The following is a 16,686-nucleotide window of genomic DNA, read 5'->3' on the forward strand; positions in this document are numbered from 1 at the left end:
AAGTCTTAATCAAGACATTACATACCCAGCTGTCTTCTACATTCTTTGACAAGGGTTAAGAAGACTTACCCAAACTGTATCATGTAGTTTGTTGATTATCTTTTACCCAATTTAATGTTCAAAATGTAAGGTAGTGTCCGATTAACTTGATAAAGTTGGTCAACAGCTGATAGGTCATCTTTTTATTTGTGAATCTCTGATCACCGTGTTGAATCAGGTCGGATCTCTAGTGCAATGGATAGCGGCTTGGAGTCCTAGACGAATGTAGCAAAAGCATTCAAAGGCTTTGTGTTCAAACACCAGCTGGGTCAATTTTATCCCTCCTCTTATTTTATAACTAATTGAAACAGTAACAAGCAATGCCTGCGTCTGCATCACCAGAAACATTTACCAAAATGGCAGTGAAAGAAAGTCTACTTAAACAGAGACTGTTTGCTTTGAAAACATTGCATAATCTATGCCCAAGAGGAAATTCCCAAAGATACTGCTGAAAATGTAATTTAGTAGGTAGTAATAGTATTTGGCACTTTATTGATTTCACAATGTCATTTTAGACACATGATTTCTAAGTCAGCCGAAAATGAGATAGTCCAAATTTCAGGATTTAAAATGGATTACGTGTGCTGCTGAAATTTCAAATGCTTAACACCTTCAATGCTACAGGAGATTTTCCTCCTGTGCTGAATGATCTGTAAATCCATTGTTCATGACGAGCTCAGCTCGTCATAAGCACACGACAAGTGTACTGCACGACGAGCTGAGCTCGTCATGAGCATGGAAGGGGTTAAAACATCAATTTGTTATTAAACTCTACAAATTTGATTGCTAATATATGTAACCATATTAATACACAGAGTGTAGGTCAGTGTACGTCCACATTTGTTTAGCTGATTTTAAGACAGAGTATAGCAGAGCCTGGATAGCTCAGTCGGTAGAGCATCAGCCTTTTAATCTGAGGGTCCAGGGTTCAAGTCCCTGTTCAGGCGGTTGCTTCCTTTAAAGAGAAATTACTCTAATTGGATGCTCTTTTTGTGTTCCCCTGCATGACGAATAAGATATTCCATTACTAAAATTGCAAAAACGTCTTTCATGGAGTTGTGAAATGCATATCTGCCTCATATATCATGTGCCATTTGACTAAACTTAAGTCGTACGTAGATTTACCTAAGGTATCATGTAACTTGAGACGGTGAATATAATTTCCCCAATTCAATATTCAAAATAAATCCATGGTTATAGTATCAAATGAACTTTATAAAGCTGATCAACATTATTTCATTTCAGAATATCTCTGCACCTCTTCAGAGTGTATTGGCTCTGTGGCGCAATGGATAGCGCATTGGACTTCTAGGTGAATGTAAAAAAAATATTTAAAGGTTGTGGGTTCGAATCCCACCAGAGTCACTTTTATCCCTATTTATTTCATAACTGTTTAAAAGAGTAATAAACAGTGCATGCATGCTTCTGCTTCACCAAAAAGGGCAGTGAAAGGAAGTCTATTTTAAATAGATACTATTCAAGTTACGCAATCTTTGCAGAAGAGGAAATTGGCAGCTGTACTTATGAAAATGTAATTTACTCAGAAGTAAGATTTTGGGCCCTTCCTTAATTTTACAATATCAATAAAAACATATGAATTCTAAGTCAGCAAAAAAAATGAGATAGTAGGAATTTCAGGACTTACAATAAGGTTAAATTTACTGAAGAGATTTCAAATGCTTGAAGTACCAATTCATTATTATATTCCGCGTATTCAGTACTTAATACCGGCAACCATCTTAAGAAACGTAGTGATAGTTGGGACACTTCCAAATGTTGATAAGGTCATTTTGTGGAGCGCCCTCTCCGAGCCTGGATAGCTCAGTCGGGAGAGCATCAGACTTTTAATCTGAGGGCCCAGGATTCAAGACCCTGTTCAGGCGGCTTGGTTAAAGAAAAGGTATATCAATTGCATACTCTTTTCAGGATCCAATGAATGGGGAGTCCTATTAGAGATGTTTCAAAAAAGTCTTAATAAAGACATTACATACCCATCTGTCTTCTACATTCTTTGACAAGGGTTAAGAAGACTTACCCAAACTGTATCATGTAGTTTGTTGATTATCTTTTACCCAATTTAATGTTCAAAATGTAAGGTAGTGTCCGATTAACTTGATAAAGTTGGTCAACAGCTGATAGGTCATCTTTTTATTTGTGAATCTCTGATCACCGTGTTGAATCAGGTCGGATCTCTAGTGCAATGGATAGCGGCTTGGAGTCCTAGATGAATGTAGCAAAAGCATTCAAAGGCTTTGTGTTCAAACACCAGCTGGGTCAATTTTATCCCTCCTCTTATTTTATAACTAATTGAAACAGTAACAAGCAATGCCTGCGTCTGCATCACCAGAAACATTTACCAAAATGGCAGTGAAAGAAAGTCTACTTAAACAGAGACTGTTTGCTTTGAAAACATTGCATAATCTATGCCCAAGAGGAAATTCCCAAAGATACTGCTGAAAATGTAATTTAGTAGATAGTAATAGTATTTGGCACTTTATTGATTTCACAATGTCATTTTAGACACATGATTTCTAAGTCAGCCGAAAATGAGATAGTCCAAATTTCAGGATTTAAAATGGATTACGTGTGCTGCTGAAATTTCAAATGCTTAACACCTTCAATGCTACAGGAGATTTTCCTCCTGTGCTGAATGATCTGTAAATCCATTGTTCATGATGAGCTCAGCTCGTCATAAGCACACGACAAGTGTACTGCACGACGAGCTGAGCTCGTCATGAGCATGGAAGGGGTTAAAACATCAATTTGTTATTAAACTCTACAAATTTGATTGCTAATATATGTAACCATATTAATACACAGAGTGTAGGTCAGTGTACGTCCACATTTGTTTAGCTGATTTTAAGACAGAGTATAGCAGAGCCTGGATAGCTCAGTCGGTAGAGCATCAGCCTTTTAATCTGAGGGTCCAGGGTTCAAGTCCCTGTTCAGGCGGTTGCTTCCTTTAAAGAGAAATTACTCTAATTGGATGCTCTTTTTGTGTTCCCCTGCATGACGAATAAGATATTCCATTACTAAAATTGCAAAAACGTCTTTCATGGAGTTGTGAAATGCATATCTGCCTCATATATCATGTGCCATTTGACTAAACTTAAGTCGTACGTAGATTTACCTAAGGTATCATGTAACTTGAGACGGTGAATATAATTTCCCCAATTCAATATTCAAAATAAATCCATGGTTATAGTATCAAATTAACTTTATAAAGCTGATCAACATTATTTCATTTCAGAATATCTCTGCACCTCTTGAGAGTGTATTGGCTCTGTGGCGCAATGGATAGCGCATTGGACTTCTAGGTGAATGTAAAAAAAATATTTAAAGGTTGTGGGTTCGAATCCCACCAGAGTCACTTTTATCCCTATTTATTTCATAACTGTTTAAAAGAGTAATAAACAGTGCATGCATGCTTCTGCTTCACCAAAAAGGGCAGTGAAAGGAAGTCTATTTTAACAAGATACTATTCAAGTTACGCAATCTTTGCAGAAGAGGAAATTGGCAGCTGTACTTATGAAAATGTAATTTACTCAGAAGTAAGATTTTGGGCCCTTCCTTAATTTTACAATATCAATAAAAACATATGAATTCTAAGTCAGCAAAAAAAATGAGATAGTAGGAATTTCAGGACTTACAATAAGGTTAAATTTACTGAAGAGATTTCAAATGCTTGAAGTACCAATTCATTATTATATTCCGCGTATTCAGTACTTAATACCGGCAACCATCTTAAGAAACGTAGTGATAGTTGGGACACTTCCAAATGTTGATAAGGTCATTTTGTGGAGCGCCCTCTCCGAGCCTGGATAGCTCAGTCGGGAGAGCATCAGACTTTTAATCTGAGGGCCCAGGATTCAAGACCCTGTTCAGGCGGCTTGGTTAAAGAAAAGGTATATCAATTGCATACTCTTTTCAGGATCCAATGAATGGGGAGTCCTATTAGAGATGTTTCAAAAAAGTCTTAATAAAGACATTACATACCCATCTGTCTTCTACATTCTTTGACAAGGGTTAAGAAGACTTACCCAAACTGTATCATGTAGTTTGTTGATTATCTTTTACCCAATTTAATGTTCAAAATGTAAGGTAGTGTCCGATTAACTTGATAAAGTTGGTCAACAGCTGATAGGTCATCTTTTTATTTGTGAATCTCTGATCACCGTGTTGAATCAGGTCGGATCTCTAGTGCAATGGATAGCGGCTTGGAGTCCTAGACGAATGTAGCAAAAGCATTCAAAGGCTTTGTGTTCAAACACCAGCTGGGTCAATTTTATCCCTCCTCTTATTTTATAACTAATTGAAACAGTAACAAGCAATGCCTGCGTCTGCATCACCAGAAACATTTACCAAAATGGCAGTGAAAGAAAGTCTACTTAAACAGAGACTGTTTGCTTTGAAAACATTGCATAATCTATGCCCAAGAGGAAATTCCCAAAGATACTGCTGAAAATGTAATTTAGTAGATAGTAATAGTATTTGGCACTTTATTGATTTCACAATGTCATTTTAGACACATGATTTCTAAGTCAGCCGAAAATGAGATAGTACAAATTTCAGGATTTAAAATGGATTACGTGTGCTGCTGAAATTTCAAATGCTTAACACCTTCAATGCTACAGGAGATTTTCCTCCTGTGCTGAATGATCTGTAAATCCATTGTTCATGACAAGCTCAGCTCGTCATAAGCACACGACAAGTGTACTGCACGACGAGCTGAGCTCGTCATGAGCATGGAAGGGGTTAAAACATCAATTTGTTATTAAACTCTACAAATTTGATTGCTAATATATGTAACCATATTAATACACAGAGTGTAGGTCAGTGTACGTCCACATTTGTTTAGCTGATTTTAAGACAGAGTACAGCAGAGCCTGGATAGCTCAGTCGGTAGAGCATCAGACTTTTAATCTGAGGGTCCAGGGTTCAAGTCCCTGTTCAGGCGGTTGCTTCCTTTAAAGAGAAATTACTCTAATTGGATGCTCTTTTTGTGTTCCCCTGCATGACGAATAAGATATTCCATTACTAAAATTGCAAAAACGTCTTTCATGGAGTTGTGAAATGCACATCTGCCTCATATATCATGTGCCATTTGACTAAACTTAAGTCGTACGTAGATTTACCTAAGGTATCATGTAACTTGAGACGGTGAATATAATTTCCCCAATTCAATATTCAAAATAAATCCATGGTTATAGTATCAAATGAACTTTATAAAGCTGATCAACATTATTTCATTTCAGAATATCTCTGCACCTCTTCAGAGTGTATTGGCTCTGTGGCGCAATGGATAGCGCATTGGACTTCTAGGTGAATGTAAAAAAAATATTTAAAGGTTGTGGGTTCGAATCCCACCAGAGTCACTTTTATCCCTATTTATTTCATAACTGTTTAAAAGAGTAATAAACAGTGCATGCATGCTTCTGCTTCACCAAAAAGGGCAGTGAAAGGAAGTCTATTTTAAATAGATACTATTCAAGTTACGCAATCTTTGCAGAAGAGGAAATTGGCAGCTGTACTTATGAAAATGTAATTTACTCAGAAGTAAGATTTTGGGCCCTTCCTTAATTTTACAATATCAATAAAAACATATGAATTCTAAGTCAGCAAAAAAAATGAGATAGTAGGAATTTCAGGACTTACAATAAGGTTAAATTTACTGAAGAGATTTCAAATGCTTGAAGTACCAATTCATTATTATATTCCGCGTATTCAGTACTTAATACCGGCAACCATCTTACGAAACGTAGTGATAGTTGGGACACTTCCAAATGTTGATAAGGTCATTTTGTGGAGCGCCCTCTCCGAGCCTGGATAGCTCAGTCGGGAGAGCATCAGACTTTTAATCTGAGGGCCCAGGGTTCAAGACCCTGTTCAGGCGGCTTGGTTAAAGAAAAGGTATATCAATTGCATACTCTTTTCAGGATCCAATGAATGGGGAGTCCTATTAGAGATGTTTCAAAAAAGTCTTAATCAAGACATTACATACCCATCTGTCTTCTACATTCTTTGACAAGGGTTAAGAAGACTTACCCAAACTGTATCATGTAGTTTGTTGATTATCTTTTACCCAATTTAATGTTCAAAATGTAAGGTAGTGTCCGATTAACTTGATAAAGTTGGTCAACAGCTGATAGGTCATCTTTTTATTTGTGAATCTCTGATCACCGTGTTGAATCAGGTCGGATCTCTAGTGCAATGGATAGCGGCTTGGAGTCCTAGACGAATGTAGCAAAAGCATTCAAAGGCTTTGTGTTCAAACACCAGCTGGGTCAATTTTATCCCTCCTCTTATTTTATAACTAATTGAAACAGTAACAAGCAATGCCTGCGTCTGCATCACCAGAAACATTTACCAAAATGGCAGTGAAAGAAAGTCTACTTAAACAGAGACTGTTTGCTTTGAAAACATTGCATAATCTATGCCCAAGAGGAAATTCCCAAAGATACTGCTGAAAATGTAATTTAGTAGGTAGTAATAGTATTTGGCACTTTATTGATTTCACAATATCATTTTAGACACATGATTTCTAAGTCAGCCGAAAATGAGATAGTCCAAATTTCAGGATTTAAAATGGATTACGTGTGCTGCTGAAATTTCAAATGCTTAACACCTTCAATGCTACAGGAGATTTTCCTCCTGTGCTGAATGATCTGTAAATCCATTGTTCATGACGAGCTCAGCTCGTCATAAGCACACGACAAGTGTACTGCACGACGAGCTGAGCTCGTCATGAGCATGGAAGGGGTTAAAACATCAATTTGTTATTAAACTCTACAAATTTGATTGCTAATATATGTAACCATATTAATACACAGAGTGTAGGTCAGTGTACGTCCACATTTGTTTAGCTGATTTTAAGACAGAGTATAGCAGAGCCTGGATAGCTCAGTCGATAGAGCATCAGACTTTTAATCTGAGGGTCCAGGGTTCAAGTCCCTGTTCAGGCAGTTGCTTCCTTTCAAGAAAAATTACTCTAATTGGATGCTCTTTTTGTGTTCCCCTGCATGACGAATAAGATATTCCATTACTAAAATTGCAAAAACGTCTTTCATGGAGTTGTGAAATGCACATCTGCCTCATATATCATGTGCCATTTGACTAAACTTAAGTCGTACGTAGATTTACCTAAGGTATCATGTAACTTTGAGACGGTGAATATAATTTCCCCAATTCAATATTCAAAATAAATCCATGGTTATAGTATCAAATGAACTTTATAAAGCTGATCAACATTATTTCATTTCAGAATATCTCTGCACCTCATCAGAGCGTATTGGCTCTGTGGCGTAATGGATAGCACATTGGACTTCTAGGTGAATGTAAAAAAGATATTCAAAGGTTGTGGGTTCGAATCCCACCAGAGTCAGTTTTATCCCTATTTATTTCATAACTGTTTAAAAGAGTAATAAACAGTGCATGCATGCTTCTGCTTCACCAAAAAGGGCAGTGTAAGGAAGTCTATTTTAAATAGATACTATTCAAGTTACGCAATCTTTGCAGAAGAGGAAATTGGCAGCTGTACTTATGAAAATGTAATTTACTCAGAAGTAAGATTTTGGGCCCTTCCTTAATTTTACGATGTCAATAAAAACATATGAATTCTAAGTCAGCAAAAAAAATGAGATAGTAGCAATTTCAGGACTTACAATAAGGTTAAATTTACTAAAGAGATTTCAAATGCTTGAAGTACCAATTCATTATTATATTCCGCGTATTCAGTACTTAATAACGGCAACCATCTTAAGAAACGTAGTGATAGTTGGGACACTTCCAAATGTTGATAAGGTCATTTTGTGGAGTGACCTCTCCGAGCCTGGATAGCTCAGTCGGGAGAGCATCAGACTTTTAATCTGAGGGCCCAGGGTTCAAGTCCCTGTTCAGGCGGCTTGGTTAAAGAAAAGGTATATCAATTGCATACTCTTTTCAGGATCCAATGAATGGGGAGTCCTATTAGAGATGTTTCAAAAAAGTCTTAATCAAGTCATTACATACCCATCTGTCTTCTACATTCTTTGACAAGGGTTAAGAAGACTTACCCAAACTGTATCATGTAGTTTGTTGATTATCTTTTACCCAATTCAATGTTCAAAATGTAAGGTAGTGTCCGATTAACTTGATAAAGTTGGTCAACAGCTGATAGGTCATCTTTTTATTTGTGAATCTCTGATCACCGTGTTGAATCAGGTCGGATCTCTAGTGCAATGGATAGCGGCTTGGAGTCCTAGACGAATGTAGCAAAAGCATTCAAAGGCTTTGTGTTCAAACACCAGCTGGGTCAATTTTATCCCTCCTCTTATTTTATAACTAATTGAAACAGTAACAAGCAATGCCTGCGTCTGCATCACCAGAAACATTTACCAACATGGCAGTGAAAGAAAGTCTACTTAAACAGAGACTGTTTGCTTTGAAAACATTGCATAATCTATGCCCAAGAGGAAATTCCCAAAGATACTGCTGAAAATGTAATTTAGTAGGTAGTAATAGTATTGGGCACTTTATTGATTTCACAATGTCATTTTAGACACATGATTTCTAAGTCAGCCGAAAATGAGATAGTACAAATTTCAGGATTTAAAATGGATTACGTGTGCTGCTGAAATTTCAAATGCTTAACACCTTCAATGCTACAGGAGATTTTCCTCCTGTGCTGAATGATCTGTAAATCCATTGTTCATGACGAGCTCAGCTCGTCATAAGCACACGACAAGTGTACTGCACGACGAGCTGAGCTCGTCATGAGCATGGAAGGGGTTAAAACATCAATTTGTTATTAAACTCTACAAATTTGATTGCTAATATATGTAACCATATTAATACACAGAGTGTAGGTCAGTGTACGTCCACATTTGTTTAGCTGATTTTAAGACAGAGTATAGCAGAGCCTGGATAGCTCAGTCGGTAGAGCATCAGACTTTTAATCTGAGGGTCCAGGGTTCAAGTCCCTGTTCAGAAGGTTGCTTCCTTTAAAGAGAAATTACTCTAATTGGATGCTCTTTTCGTGTTCCCCTGCATGACGAATAAGATATTCCATTACTAAAATTGCAAAAACGTCTTTCATGGAGTTGTGAAATGCACATCTGCCTCATATATCATGTGCCATTTGACTAAACTTAAGTCGTACGTAGATTTACCTAAGGTATCATGTAACTTGAGACGGTGAATATAATTTCCCCAATTCAATATTCAAAATAAATCCATGGTTATAGTATCAAATTAACTTTATAAAGCTGATCAACATTATTTCATTTCAGAATATCTCTGCACCTCTTCAGAGTGTATTGGCTCTGTGGCGCAATGGATAGCGCATTGGACTTCTAGGTGAATGTAAAAAAAATATTTAAAGGTTGTGGGTTCGAATCCCACCAGAGTCACTTTTATCCCTATTTATTTCATAACTGTTGAAAAGAGTAATAAACAGTGCATGCATGCTTCTGCTTCACCAAAAAGGGCAGTGAAAGGAAGTCTATTTTAAATAGATACTATTCAAGTTACGCAATCTTTGCAGAAGAGGAAATTGGCAGCTGTACTTATGAAAATGTAATTTACTCAGAAGTAAGATTTTGGGCCCTTCCTTAATTTTACAATATCAATAAAAACATATGAATTCTAAGTCAGCAAAAAAAATGAGATAGTAGGAATTTCAGGACTTACAATAAGGTTAAATTTACTGAAGAGATTTCAAATGCTTGAAGTACCAATTCATTATTATATTCCGCGTATTCAGTACTTAATACCGGCAACCATCTTAAGAAATGTAGTGATAGTTGGGACACTTCCAAATGTTGATAAGGTCATTTTGTGGAGCGACCTCTCCGAGCCTGGATAGCTCAGTCGGGAGAGCATCAGACTTTTAATCTGAGGGCCCAGGGTTCAAGTCCCTGTTCAGGCGGCTTGGTTAAAGAAAAGGTATATCAATTGCATACTCTTTTCAGGATCCAATGAATGGGGAGTCCTATTAGAGATGTTTCAAAAAAGTCTTAATCAAGTCATTACATACCCATCTGTCTTCTACATTCTTTGACAAGGGTTAAGAAGACTTACCCAAACTGTATCATGTAGTTTGTTGATTATCTTTTACCCAATTCAATGTTCAAAATGTAAGGTAGTGTCCGATTAACTTGATAAAGTTGGTCAACAGCTGATAGGTCATCTTTTTATTTGTGAATCTCTGATCACCGTGTTGAATCAGGTCGGATCTCTAGTGCAATGGATAGCGGCTTGGAGTCCTAGACGAATGTAGCAAAAGCATTCAAAGGCTTTGTGTTCAAACACCAGCTGGGTCAATTTTATCCCTCCTCTTATTTTATAACTAATTGAAACAGTAACAAGCAATGCCTGCGTCTGCATCACCAGAAACATTTACCAAAATGGCAGTGAAAGAAAGTCTACTTAAACAGAGACTGTTGCTTTGAAAACATTGCATAATCTATGCCCAAGAGGAAATTCCCAAAGATACTGCTGAAAATGTAATTTAGTAGGTAGTAATAGTATTTGGCACTTTATTGATTTCACAATGTCATTTTAGACACATGATTTCTAAGTCAGCCGAAAATGAGATAGTCCAAATTTCAGGATTTAAAATGGATTACGTGTGCTGCTGAAATTTCAAATGCTTAACACCTTCAATGCTACAGGAGATTTTCCTCCTGTGCTGAATGATCTGTAAATCCATTGTTCATGACGAGCTCAGCTCGTCATAAGCACACGACAAGTGTACTGCACGACGAGCTGAGCTCGTCATGAGCATGGAAGGGGTTAAAACATCAATTTGTTATTAAACTCTACAAATTTGATTGCTAATATATGTAACCATATTAATACACAGAGTGTAGGTCAGTGTACGTCCACATTTGTTTAGCTGATTTTAAGACAGAGTATAGCAGAGCCTGGATAGCTCAGTCGGTAGAGCATCAGCCTTTTAATCTGAGGGTCCAGGGTTCAAGTCCCTGTTCAGGCGGTTGCTTCCTTTAAAGAGAAATTACTCTAATTGGATGCTCTTTTTGTGTTCCCCTGCATGACGAATAAGATATTCCATTACTAAAATTGCAAAAACGTCTTTCATGGAGTTGTGAAATGCATATCTGCCTAATATATCATGTGCCATTTGACTAAACTTAAGTCGTACGTAGATTTACCTAAGGTATCATGTAACTTGAGACGGTGAATATAATTTCCCCAATTCAATATTCAAAATAAATCCATGGTTATAGTATCAAATGAACTTTATAAAGCTGATCAACATTATTTCATTTCAGAATATCTCTGCACCTCTTCAGAGTGTATTGGCTCTGTGGCGCAATGGATAGCGCATTGGACTTCTAGGTGAATGTAAAAAAAATATTTAAAGGTTGTGGGTTCGAATCCCACCAGAGTCACTTTTATCCCTATTTATTTCATAACTGTTTAAAAGAGTAATAAACAGTGCATGCATGCTTCTGCTTCACCAAAAAGGGCAGTGAAAGGAAGTCTATTTTAAATAGATACTATTCAAGTTACGCAATCTTTGCAGAAGAGGAAATTGGCAGCTGTACTTATGAAAATGTAATTTACTCAGAAGTAAGATTTTGGGCCCTTCCTTAATTTTACAATATCAATAAAAACATATGAATTCTAAGTCAGCAAAAAAAATGAGATAGTAGGAATTTCAGGACTTACAATAAGGTTAAATTTACTGAAGAGATTTCAAATGCTTGAAGTACCAATTCATTATTATATTCCGCGTATTCAGTACTTAATACCGGCAACCATCTTAAGAAACGTAGTGATAGTTGGGACACTTCCAAATGTTGATAAGGTCATTTTGTGGAGCGCCCTCTCCGAGCCTGGATAGCTCAGTCGGGAGAGCATCAGACTTTTAATCTGAGGGCCCCGGATTCAAGACCCTGTTCAGGCGGCTTGGTTAAAGAAAAGGTATATCAATTGCATACTCTTTTCAGGATCCAATGAATGGGGAGTCCTATTAGAGATGTTTCAAAAAAGTCTTAATAAAGACATTACATACCCATCTGTCTTCTACATTCTTTGACAAGGGTTAAGAAGACTTACCCAAACTGTATCATGTAGTTTGTTGATTATCTTTTACCCAATTCAATGTTCAAAATGTAAGGTAGTGTCCGATTAACTTGATAAAGTTGGTCAACAGCTGATAGGTCATCTTTTTATTTGTGAATCTCTGATCACCGTGTTGAATCAGGTCGGATCTCTAGTGCAATGGATAGCGGCTTGGAGTCCTAGACGAATGTAGCAAAAGCATTCAAAGGCTTTGTGTTCAAACACCAGCTGGGTCAATTTTATCCCTCCTCTTATTTTATAACTAATTGAAACAGTAACAAGCAATGCCTGCGTCTGCATCACCAGAAACATTTACCAAAATGGCAGTGAAAGAAAGTCTACTTAAACAGAGACTGTTTGCTTTGAAAACATTGCATAATCTATGCCCAAGAGGAAATTCCCAAAGATACTGCTGAAAATGTAATTTAGTAGGTAGTAATAGTATTTGGCACTTTATTGATTTCACAATGTCATTTTAGACACATGATTTCTAAGTCAGCCGAAAATGAGATAGTCCAAATTTCAGGATTTAAAATGGATTACGTGTGCTGCTGAAATTTCAAATGCTTAACACCTTCAATGCTACAGGAGATTTTCCTCCTGTGCTGAATGATCTGTAAATCCATTGTTCATGACGAGCTCAGCTCGTCATAAGCACACGACAAGTGTACTGCACGACGAGCTGAGCTCGTCATGAGCATGGAAGGGGTTAAAACATCAATTTGTTATTAAACTCTACAAATTTGATTGCTAATATATGTAACCATATTAATACACAGAGTGTAGGTCAGTGTACGTCCACATTTGTTTAGCTGATTTTAAGACAGAGTATAGCAGAGCCTGGATAGCTCAGTCGGTAGAGCATCAGACTTTTAATCTGAGGGTCCAGGGTTCAAGTCCCTGTTCAGGCGGGTGCTTCCTTTAAAGAAAAATTACTCTAATTGGATGCTCTTTTTGTGTTCCCCTGCATGACGAATAAGATATTCCATTACTAAAATTGCAAAAACGTCTTTCATGGAGTTGTGAAATGCACATCTGCCTCATATATCATGTGCCATTTGACTAAACTTAAGTCGTACGTAGATTTACCTAAGGTGTCATGTAACTTGAGACGGTGAATATAATTTCCCCAATTCAATATTCAAAATAAATCCATGGTTATAGTATCAAATGAACTTTATAAAGCTGATCAACATTATTTCATTTCAGAATATCTCTGCACCTCATCAGAGCGTATTGGCTCTGTGGCGCAATGGATAGCGCATTGGACTTCTAGGTGAATGTAAAAAAGATATTCAAAGGTTGTGGGTTCGAATCCCACCAGAGTCAGTTTTATCCCTATTTATTTCATAACTGTTTAAAAGAGTAATAAACAGTGCATGCATGCTTCTGCTTCACCAAAAAGGGCAGTGAAAGGAAGTCTATTTTAAATAGATACTATTCAAGTTACGCAATCTTTGCAGAAGAGGAAATTGGCAGCTGTACTTATGAAAATGTAATTTACTCAGAAGTAAGATTTTGGGCCCTTCCTTAATTTTACAATATCAATAAAAACATATGAATTCTAAGTCAGCAAAAAAAATGAGATAGTAGGAATTTCAGGACTTACAATAAGGTTAAATTTACTGAAGAGATTTCAAATGCTTGAAGTACCAATTCATTATTATATTCCGCGTATTCAGTACTTAATACCGGCAACCATCTTAAGAAACGTAGTGATAGTTGGGACACTTCCAAATGTTGATAAGGTCATTTTGTGGAGCGACCTCTCCGAGCCTGGATAGCTCAGTCGGGAGAGCATCAGACTTTTAATCTGAGGGCCCAGGGTTCAAGTCCCTGTTCAGGCGGCTTGGTTAAAGAAAAGGTATATCAATTGCATACTCTTTTCAGGATCCAATGAATGGGGAGTCCTATTAGAGATGTTTCAAAAAAGTCTTAATCAAGTCATTACATACCCATCTGTCTTCTACATTCTTTGACAAGGGTTAAGAAGACTTACCCAAACTGTATCATGTAGTTTGTTGATTATCTTTTACCCAATTCAATGTTCAAAATGTAAGGTAGTGTCCAATTAACTTGATAAAGTTGGTCAACAGCTGATAGGTCATCTTTTTATTTGTGAATCTCTGATCACCGTGTTGAATCAGGTCGGATCTCTAGTGCAATGGATAGCGGCTTGGAGTCCTAGACGAATGTAGCAAAAGCATTCAAAGGCTTTGTGTTCAAACACCAGCTGGGTCAATTTTATCCCTCCTCTTATTTTATAACTAATTGAAACAGTAACAAGCAATGCCTGCGTCTGCATCACCAGAAACATTTACCAACATGGCAGTGAAAGAAAGTCTACTTAAACAGAGACTGTTTGCTTTGAAAACATTGCATAATCTATGCCCAAGAGGAAATTCCCAAAGATACTGCTGAAAATGTAATTTAGTAGGTAGTAATAGTATTTGGCACTTTATTGATTTCACAATGTCATTTTAGACACATGATTTCTAAGTCAGCCGAAAATGAGATAGTCCAAATTTCAGGATTTAAAATGGATTACGTGTGCTGCTGAAATTTCAAATGCTTAACACCTTCAATGCTACAGGAGATTTTCCTCCTGTGCTGAATGATCTGTAAATCCATTGTTCATGACGAGCTCAGCTCGTCATAAGCACACGACAAGTGTACTGCACGACGAGCTGAGCTCGTCATGAGCATGGAAGGGGTTAAAACATCAATTTGTTATTAAACTCTACAAATTTGATTGCTAATATATGTAACCATATTAATACACAGAGTGTAGGTCAGTGTACGTCCACATTTGTTTAGCTGATTTTAAGACAGAGTATAGCAGAGCCTGGATAGCTCAGTCGGTAGAGCATCAGACTTTTAATCTGAGGGTCCAGGGTTCAAGTCCCTGTTCAGGCGGGTGCTTCCTTTAAAGAAAAATTACTCTAATTGGATGCTCTTTTTGTGTTCCCCTGCATGACGAATAAGATACTCCATTACTAAAATTGCAAAAACGTCTTTCATGGAGTTGTGAAATGCACATCTGCCTCATATATCATGTGCCATTTGACTAAACTTAAGTCGTACGTAGATTTACCTAAGGTATCATGTAACTTGAGACGGTGAATATAATTTCCCCAATTCAATATTCAAAATAAATCCATGGTTATAGTATCAAATGAACTTTATAAAGCTGATCAACATTATTTCATTTCAGAATATCTCTGCACCTCATCAGAGCGTATTGGCTCTGTGGCGCAATGGATAGCGCATTGGACTTCTAGGTGAATGTAAAAAAGATATTCAAAGGTTGTGGGTTCGAATCCCACCAGCGTCAGTTTTATCCCTATTTATTTCATAACTGTTTAAAAGAGTAATAAACAGTGCATGCATGCTTCTGCTTCACCAAAAAGGGCAGTGAAAGGAAGTCTATTTTAAATAGATACTATTCAAGTTACGCAATCTTTGCAGAAGAGGAAATTGGCAGCTGTACTTATGAAAATGTAATTTACTCAGAAGTAAGATTTTGGGCCCTTCCTTAATTTTACAATGTCAATAAAAACATATGAAATCTAAGTCAGCAAAAAAAATGAGATAGTAGCAATTTCAGGACTTACAATAAGGTTAAATTTACTGAAGAGATTTCAAATGCTTGAAGTACCAATTCATTATTATATTCCGCGTATTCAGTACTTAATACCGGCAACCATCTTAAGAAACGTAGTGATAGTTGGGACACTTCCAAATGTTGATAAGGTCATTTTGTGGAGCGACCTCTCCGAGCCTGGATAGCTCAGTCAGGAGAGCATCAGACTTTTAATCTGAGGGCCCAGGGTTCAAGTCCCTGTTCAGGCGGCTTGGTTAAAGAAAAGGTATATCAATTGCATACTCTTTTCAGGATCCAATGAATGGGGAGTCCTATTAGAGATGTTTCAAAAAAGTCTTAATCAAGTCATTACATACCCATCTGTCTTCTACATTCTTTGACAAGGGTTAAGAAGACTTACCCAAACTGTATCATGTAGTTTGTTGATTATCTTTTACCCAATTCAATGTTCAAAATGTAAGGTAGTGTCCGATTAACTTGATAAAGTTGGTCAACAGCTGATAGGTCATCTTTTTATTTGTGAATCTCTGATCACCGTGTTGAATCAGGTCGGATCTCTAGTGCAATGGATAGCGGCTTGGAGTCCTGGACGAATGTAGCAAAAGCATTCAAAGGCTTTGTGTTCAAACACCAGCTGGGTCAATTTTATCCCTCCTCTTATTTTATAACTAATTGAAACAGTAACAAGCAATGCCTGCGTCTGTATCACCAGAAACATTTACCAACATGGCAGTGAAAGAAAGTCTACTTAAACAGAGACTGTTTGCTTTGAAAACATTGCATAATCTATGCCCAAGAGGAAATTCCCAAAGATACTGCTGAAAATGTAATTTAGTAGGTAGTAATAGTATTTGGCACTTTATTGATTTCACAATGTCATTTTAGACACATGATTTCTAAGTCAGCCGAAAATGAGATAGTACAAATTTCAGGATTTAAAATGGATTACGTGTGCTGCTGAAATTTCAAATGCTTAA

At 37.0% G+C, this 16,686-nt stretch overlaps 9 non-coding genes across 9 annotated transcripts; all 9 read left to right on the top strand.

Annotated features, from left to right (window-relative positions):
* The first annotated feature begins 1,313 nt into the window (after nucleotides 1–1,313).
* On the top strand, nucleotides 1,314–1,404 carry TRNAR-UCU (transfer RNA arginine (anticodon UCU)). Its single transcript is given in 2 exon segments — nucleotides 1,314–1,350; nucleotides 1,369–1,404. It is a non-coding gene; the product is annotated as a tRNA-Arg (tRNA).
* A 1,914-nt stretch (nucleotides 1,405–3,318) lies between these two features.
* Nucleotides 3,319–3,409, top strand: TRNAR-UCU (transfer RNA arginine (anticodon UCU)). The gene is given in 2 exon segments: nucleotides 3,319–3,355; nucleotides 3,374–3,409. It is a non-coding gene; the product is annotated as a tRNA-Arg (tRNA).
* A 1,514-nt stretch (nucleotides 3,410–4,923) lies between these two features.
* TRNAK-UUU (transfer RNA lysine (anticodon UUU)) lies at nucleotides 4,924–4,996 on the top strand. Its single transcript has one exon. It is a non-coding gene; the product is annotated as a tRNA-Lys (tRNA).
* A 327-nt stretch (nucleotides 4,997–5,323) lies between these two features.
* TRNAR-UCU (transfer RNA arginine (anticodon UCU)) lies at nucleotides 5,324–5,414 on the top strand. Its single transcript is given in 2 exon segments — nucleotides 5,324–5,360; nucleotides 5,379–5,414. It is a non-coding gene; the product is annotated as a tRNA-Arg (tRNA).
* Nucleotides 5,415–9,334: 3,920 nt separating this feature from the next.
* TRNAR-UCU (transfer RNA arginine (anticodon UCU)) lies at nucleotides 9,335–9,425 on the top strand. Its single transcript is given in 2 exon segments — nucleotides 9,335–9,371; nucleotides 9,390–9,425. It is a non-coding gene; the product is annotated as a tRNA-Arg (tRNA).
* Nucleotides 9,426–11,338: 1,913 nt separating this feature from the next.
* On the top strand, nucleotides 11,339–11,429 carry TRNAR-UCU (transfer RNA arginine (anticodon UCU)). The gene is given in 2 exon segments: nucleotides 11,339–11,375; nucleotides 11,394–11,429. It is a non-coding gene; the product is annotated as a tRNA-Arg (tRNA).
* A 1,514-nt stretch (nucleotides 11,430–12,943) lies between these two features.
* On the top strand, nucleotides 12,944–13,016 carry TRNAK-UUU (transfer RNA lysine (anticodon UUU)). The gene has a single exon. It is a non-coding gene; the product is annotated as a tRNA-Lys (tRNA).
* A 327-nt stretch (nucleotides 13,017–13,343) lies between these two features.
* Nucleotides 13,344–13,434, top strand: TRNAR-UCU (transfer RNA arginine (anticodon UCU)). The gene is given in 2 exon segments: nucleotides 13,344–13,380; nucleotides 13,399–13,434. It is a non-coding gene; the product is annotated as a tRNA-Arg (tRNA).
* A 1,514-nt stretch (nucleotides 13,435–14,948) lies between these two features.
* On the top strand, nucleotides 14,949–15,021 carry TRNAK-UUU (transfer RNA lysine (anticodon UUU)). The gene has a single exon. It is a non-coding gene; the product is annotated as a tRNA-Lys (tRNA).
* The last annotated feature ends 1,665 nt before the right edge of the window (nucleotides 15,022–16,686 follow it).

The sequence above is a fragment of the Lissotriton helveticus genome, chromosome 1_1 (assembly GCF_964261635.1).
Source record: "Lissotriton helveticus chromosome 1_1, aLisHel1.1, whole genome shotgun sequence".
Taxonomy (NCBI): Eukaryota; Metazoa; Chordata; class Amphibia; order Caudata; family Salamandridae; genus Lissotriton; species Lissotriton helveticus.